Source organism: Schistocerca piceifrons, unplaced genomic scaffold (genome assembly GCF_021461385.2).
Source record: "Schistocerca piceifrons isolate TAMUIC-IGC-003096 unplaced genomic scaffold, iqSchPice1.1 HiC_scaffold_954, whole genome shotgun sequence".
NCBI classification, from domain to species: domain Eukaryota; kingdom Metazoa; phylum Arthropoda; class Insecta; order Orthoptera; family Acrididae; genus Schistocerca; species Schistocerca piceifrons.
Window position 1 is genome coordinate 997,501 of NW_025729228.1, and position 7,500 is coordinate 1,005,000.

Sequence of the window (7,500 nt, forward strand, 5' to 3'; positions counted from 1 at the left end):
GTTGTGCCTTAACCTAACCCATGTTGTGCCTTAACCTAACCCATGTTGTGCCTTAACCTAACCCATGTTGTGCCTTAACCTAACCCATGTCGTGCCTTAACCTAACCCATGTCGTGCCTTAACCTAACCCATGTCGTGCCTTAACCTAACCCATGTCGTGCCTTAACCTAACCCATGTCGTGCCTTAACCTAACCCATGTCGTGCCTTAACCTAACCCATGTCGTGCCTTAACCTAACCCATGTCGTGCCTTAACCTAACCCAGGTCGTGCCTTAACCTAACCCATGTCGTGCCTTAACCTAACCCACGTTGTGCCTTAACCTAACCCACGTTGTGCCTTAACCTAACCCACGTTGTGCCCTAACGTAACCCACGTTGTCCCCTAACGTAACCCACGTTGTCGCCTAACGTAACCCACGTTGTCGCCTAAACCTGCTCTGTAATTGTTATACGACTCGTTCAATTAGTGTAGTGTTGCCCACCCGCAACCCTCGCAATATAGTTCGCTACTCGCACTCCCCGCTCCCCTGTGTATCGCTTCATGTTAAACACCTTGCAAGTCTTGCTCACTTTCCACATGCTCCTGCTGTACACTGTAATGTGGATGGCAGCAGGACGTACATGCCGCCCCTCCCCACGTCCCCACCTTGCCCCCTGCCTTCGCAAGCTGGTTGGTGAGAACTTTGCATGTTCAATGCCCTCCGCATGCGACGTACTCAGGCTACGTTGTGGTGCGGCCTGTGTCAACTGTCCGCTAATGTCGTACGCGTAAACCACAATCTGTACTGCACATTCGTCCTTATGTACTGAATGATACATCGTGGCACATGTGTGACCGTACAACGACTGCGCCCAAAAACGGCGGACCATACAGTGCAAATATTGTGCACGCAGCTACGTGTCGTCTCCCTATGAGAGCTGGATTGCAGTGTGGTACGCCATAGAGACGTGTGGGAGGAACGGACGCCGTGGATGGCGATCAGCATGAGCTGTCTGTTGATGTATTCGGACCTAGTCGTCTCTCCTCACACACCGTGATGGCATGGTGCACCGCGTTCCATATCTGCGACATGCTACAGAGGCCGGTTGACAGTCGTTCGAGCAATGGACATCGCATACGTACGGGGGCCACCTTCCACGTATTGTCTAGGCGTGCACATTTTGTTGCGTGTATGTGGGCAGACGTAGTGTGGCGTGACACCTGACACAGGCATGCAATAATCGTGGAAGTTGCAAATGGCGATGGACGCCTGCGTTTTCTGGTGAAGTTACGCAAATGAACAAATGGTAACCTGTTGTGGTGCGGTTGTTCTCGCTAGGGGTGAATCGGTGATGGCGACGATAGGTTGAGGTACTAACCGGTTGTTCCAGCGATACCCACCATGCCGACGAAACTGAACGGCATCTGGGTGTGAAGCGATACGCGGCGGTGGCTGGGTGGGACCGTCCCCGGCCGGTGAGGGGGCGCCTCCCGGCGTGCTGGCCGCGCGGTGCGTGGGCGCACGCGCTACAGCCGGCTGGTGGGGGCGGCCAGTGGCAGGCGCGCCGGCCGACGGACGCGGCAGGCGTCGCAGCTGCGCGCCGGCGCACCCTGCGCGCGGCGCCGTGCGGCCAAAGTAGGTCCTCGCGGGCCCGGTGCGAAGCGCGGTGGACATCTTCAGTGTGCTGGTCCTATTGAGGACTGTGTGCGTTGAGGATGCGCCGCCGCCCGGCGCTCGGCGCCGCGACGCCGTCTGCTGCTCGGTCGCCCCAGCGGTTCTCGCTGGTGGTTTGTATCGCAGCTGTGCGGATGTGTTGGCGCGTGCGCTGTGCTGGGAGAGTTCGCTTCGGCACCCAAGTGGGGCTTTTGTCCTTCTGTGGCGCTGGCGTTGGAGCTGCCGGTCACCGTAGGTGGCGCGTGTTGTCTCCCGCCGGCAATGCCACGACAGCACGCTCCCGGGCCTCTGTCGGCAGCGGCAAGCTCAGTTGGGAGCACGGGTGGTCGCACCGAAAGCGTCTACTCGCCTAACTCCGGGCGATTGCGCCTCTCTCGAACCCGACCAAGTACTTGGGACGGCGCTGCGCGCCGCCGGGACCTGAGAGGGTTTCGAGGTGTATTGTGCAGGGGAGCTCAGCCTCCTCCTGTTTGCAGAATGATTGAGCGGACGCTTGCGTGTTCGCGCGGGCCCCCGGGACACACTCCCGGGCGGCCGGCTGCTCAGCTCTAGTTGACGCAGCTCCCTGGTTGATCCTGCCAGTAGTCATATGCTTGTCTCAAAGATTAAGCCATGCATGTCTCAGTACAAGCCGCATTAAGGTGAAACCGCGAATGGCTCATTAAATCAGTTATGGTTCCTTAGATCGTACCCACGTTACTTGGATAACTGTGGTAATTCTAGAGCTAATACATGCAAACAGAGTGGAAAAGAATTACAGCAATGAGCAGACTATATGTAGGTTTTCACTCAATTAACGTAAGAGACTACATCGTGGTACCTCGCTGCCACAACTGTGGTGACCTGGACCACATCCTAAGGATGTGCACCAGGGAGTCGGCTTGCACGAAATGTGGTACAAGTGGACATAGCCGTAAAGACTGTAAAGCAGCAGCGGTCTGTATTCCCTGCAAAAACCGAGGGAAGAAGTCATGCGGAGCCTCAGGGCGCAGTTGCCCAACATACAGAATGTTGGAACAACGACTCATCTCAAAAATAGACTATGGCTGATCATAGCCCAAGAAATAGGATGCCAAAACATAAATCCCCAAGTAAGAGGAGGCGGGACGCTATGAGGGCAACCAGATTTAAGAATTTCCTAATGGCGCTTTCAAGTGCCACTACAACGGAAATAACAGATAAGGCCGTACAAACGGAGCCTTATATGATAGACAAAAATATACAGACAGATCCTCCAGTGGTTAACATAGATCCCGCCCCTCGACGAAGGGAAATAATGCCGACAATCCACCTGAAGCGGCAAGAGCATCCTACAACAGAGATATCTTTGATAAAACCCAGCATAAAACCCATACAAGAAAGTGCTGTTACAAGCACAAGCTCGAAGCCCACAGTGCATAACACCCCAGTGGTCAGATTGCCACCCGTGGACCCGGTAAGGGTTTATCCCAACATCGAGTACACGATGCAACTGGCCAGACTGGAAGAGCCGATTACCCTGGCCACCGCCTTACGGCATGTGGTCCGAGTAGGACACGAAGAGGGAAGAAAGGTAACCTTCTCGGTAATGGAGGCTGTAGATAGAATACAGCTTAAGTCAGTGAATCTCCCAACCGATTTCGGAGCCCTGCGAGACTTACTGAAAAAAGTTTTTGAGAGACGCAGTGAAAAGTTTGACCTTCAGGACATCTACGAACAGGCCGTATTGGCAAATGGACGAATTGCTTTCGACTGGAGTAAGACCTGGCCGGACGACCATATGCACACATACTTTCCACGACGACAGAAATAACAATTGGACAACTGAACACGCATAACAGTCGACTTGTCATGCAGGAGCTCCGTAAAGAGGTGGAGGAGAGGAGACTAGATGTGCTCTGCCTACAGGAGCCGTACTCCCAAGCTGGGAAAATAGCCTTTGCTGCTACAACATGGCAAATTGTCAGCGGAGATGAGGATCCAAGAGCAGCAATAATAATAACAAATAAACTCCTAAGGGTAACTACCCTCTCACAATTTGCAACTCGTCACTGCAACGTCGTGGAGCTCCAGTCACCAACGGGAGTAATCATACTCATAAACATGTACTTCCAATATGGAGATGAAATAGAACGGCATTTGGAACATCTGGCAAGAGTCACCACGGCGTTGCGAGGACGAAAAATAATAATAACAGCTGACATCAATGCAAAATCCCCCCTATGGTACAGCGGCACCAGAGATGCAAATGGTGATAAAGTAGAGGACTTTTTAATGGCTTCACAGCTCGTGGTGGCAAACAAGCCGGGCAATCCTCCTACCTACACAGCAGGAGGAGGACAAGGAACGAACATAGACGTTACCTTAACGTCACATAACGCAGCCAATTTAATAAAGAACTGGACAGTTATAGGCAATGCCACCACGAGCGACCACAACCTAATAACTTTCACCTTGAGTGAAAGAGAGTGCCGCTGGACCATGGGATGGGAGGTGCAGTACAATTATAATAGAGCGGATTGGGAACTCTTAGCGAGGGAGTGCGACATTCCTCCATCACCAGAAGGTGACGTACACGAAGACTTCGACATAGACAGACAAGCTGAGGAACTGGTGGGTGCAGTACATAGAGCGGTGAGGGCCGCTGTACCAACCAGGAGGAAGGCCGTGGCGGCCTCACCAGCACCATGGTCGCCCGAATTAGAGGAGTTACGTCGGTCTGTCAGAAGGCTAAGGAGAAACTACCAGCGCAGTGTCGTCTGGCTGGAAAGACAAAGATGGCAGCTGCAATACAGGGAGGCTAAGCAAGGTTTTCAGAAGGCACTACGTGAAGTGAGATTACGGAGCTGGGAAAGCTATGTGCTGAACCAGTTAGCTGTGGATCCGTGGGGCCTCCCTTATAAATTGGTAAGGGAAAAAATCCGCTCTCCTCTGGAGCTATCAACTGTCAGGCGGGGGGACGGGATGACGGAGTCTTGGCAGGAAACTGCTGAGGTCCTTCTCCAGTCCCTGCTGCCTGACGACAACGCGGACGAGGAAACTGAAAACCAAAAGCAACTGCGGGACGCATATGTAATGGAATACAATAACAACACGGCAGTCTACCCATTCTCGGAAGAGGAGGTGGCTGCACAAATAAAGTCCCTGAAACGAGGGAAAGCTCCAGGACCAGACGGCATTGTGGCTGAGGTGGTGCAATTTCTGGCACCCCAGTTGGTGGCGCCGTTAACTCGCCTCTTCAATGAGTGTCTCCAACAAAGGAAGTTTCCCAAGATCTGGAAAACTGCAAATGTAATCATAATCAAGAAGGGACCAGAGAAAGATCCAACTGACGCCAAATCCTATAGGCCAATCTGTTTATTGGACCTATTCGGAAAGCTCTTGGAGAAACTGCTGGCTGACAGATTGACGGCTCATCGGATGCTGTGCGGGATGAGCAACAGGCAGTTCGGCTTCAGGCCGGGACGGTCGGCATCTGATGCGATCGCTCTGGCGGCTGAGGTCTGCGGCTCGACCCCGCACAAATATGTCGTTGGCATCATGGTGGACATCAGTGGCGCCTTCGACAACCTGTGGTGGCCTTCGCTCTTCTCCTGCTTACGGGAGAAGGAGTGTCCAGGGCCGCTATATGGGTGTCTGAGGAGCTATTGTAAGGATAGGGAGGTTTGGCTATCATCCCCTAGCGGAAGAATCGGAAAAACAATTAGTAAGGGATGTCCCCAAGGCTCAGTACTGGGGCCCCTGTTTTGGGACTTGCATATGGAACCTTTGTTAGACGAACTACAACAAAGTGAAGAAGTGCTAGAGGTGATAGCCTACGCAGATGACCTCCTCCTGCTGGTCGGCGGTCGTAGCCGAGAGGATATAGAACCAAAAATTGAAAGGGCCATTGAAAGACTACACCAATGGTGTCTTAAAACGAAAATGAAAATTTCCCCAAGCAAGTCTACTTATCTGTTACTAAAAGGTCAGCTAATAAGAAATCCTACAGTGAGAATCGATGGCTCACCAGTTCTTCGGCGACGTGAGGCACGATATCTGGGAGTCATAATTGACGAGAGATGGAACTTCGGAAGGCACATAGAAGCCGTAACACAGAAAGCTCTACAAATATTAAACAATCTCATTTCCATTGGACATAAACGTTTTCATCTCCCCCCTCATCTTATCAGACTTTATCACAACAGCATCCTCACATCAGTAGTGGGTTACGGCTCGGGAGTCTGGGCGCACAGGCTCACGCGGGTCGTGCCCGCCATGACAGTGAGAAGAGTCCAGAGAAACATGATACTAAGATCAGTGGGGGCCTATAGGACGTCACCGGGGGGAGCTCTGTTAGTTATAATGGGGCTCTGCCCGCTAGACATCAAAATTAGAGAACAAGCGGCATGGTATTGGGTGAAAAAAGGAGATGGGGAAAAAATAATAGATATCATGGGTGTGAGAGTAGAGGATAAAAGGGAGATAAGAAACAGAGGGGAGGAACTGTGGCAAAGGAACTGGGAGGAGGACGAAACGGGAAGAAGAACATTTGAGTTCTTACCTGATGTCAAAGAACGTGGTACAATGAAGTATTTTGAACCCACACGAGGACTCATCCACTTCCTCACTGGTCATGGACCCTATCCGACATACTTATGTCGGTTTGGGAAAAGGGCAACCCCCGAGTGCGACTGTGGCGCAGCGGAAGGAACTCCCGAACATGTGGTTTTCGAGTGCCCTCTCTTCAATGACGTGGCGGAAACTTACAGAGACAGACTTCCACATAACCAGACATACGACCTTTTAAGGCAGGAAGACACTTTTCATACCGTGAATGCTCTGGCAGAAGAGGTATCACGAAAGGTTTTAATAGAGTACCTAAGGGATCTAGGGTAAATATCAAATACCTAATTCTCGAACAACCAACCGATTAGGACTTGATCTCAGTCCCATACCGCCTGTGCGTGGAATGGCCGACTTCTGGTAGTTGGAAACCGCCACGTGCGGGATTAGGGGGATGGGATCAACAAACCGATCACGACAAAGCACCAATAAGACGTAGGTTAAGTTAGTAGAGTAGGATTAGATTAGAATACTAACATAGGAAGCTGCAGCGATTACTAACCTCGGCCGGCCCAGTGCCAGGGGCACGCTCCTCGGGGTTAGCTCGGGGAGCCTGGCAACTCCAAGTAGGTTTATACTCACTGGCACACCTGTGACGCTGCAGTTAGTAGTCATTCTAGATTAGACATAGGTAAATTAAACTGCTCATTGCTTTTGCAAGAAATTAACACTAACTCAGGAACCTAAAGTAGTATCTCATAAATAGAATGCATAGGTAAACTAAAGTATTATTGTAACTGTAGGAATTTAATATTACCTAAGAACTTAGAAAGTAGCTCACTAACACTATTTGTAAATTAGCTGCAAAATATTAAACTATGTAATAATCATTATGGCCCACTAATCATGTTAGGAGGTGGGCTAAACATGTATAAATAATATTGTTGTCAATAAAGATTTTTTTTTTTTTTTTTTTAAAAAAAAAAAAAAAAAAAACAGAGTCCCGACCAGAGATGGAAGGGACGCTTTTATTAGATCAAAACCAATCGGTCGGCTCGTCCGGTCCGTTTGCCTTGGTGACTCTGAATAACTTTGGGCTGATCGCACGGTCCTCGTACCGGCGACGCATCTTTCAAATGTCTGCCTTATCAACTGTCGATGGTAGGTTCTGCGCCTACCATGGTTGTAACGGGTAACGGGGAATCAGGGTTCGATTCCGGAGAGGGAGCCTGAGAAACGGCTACCACATCCAAGGAAGGCAGCAGGCGCGCAAATTACCCACTCCCGGCACGGGGAGGTAGTGACGAAAAATAACGATACG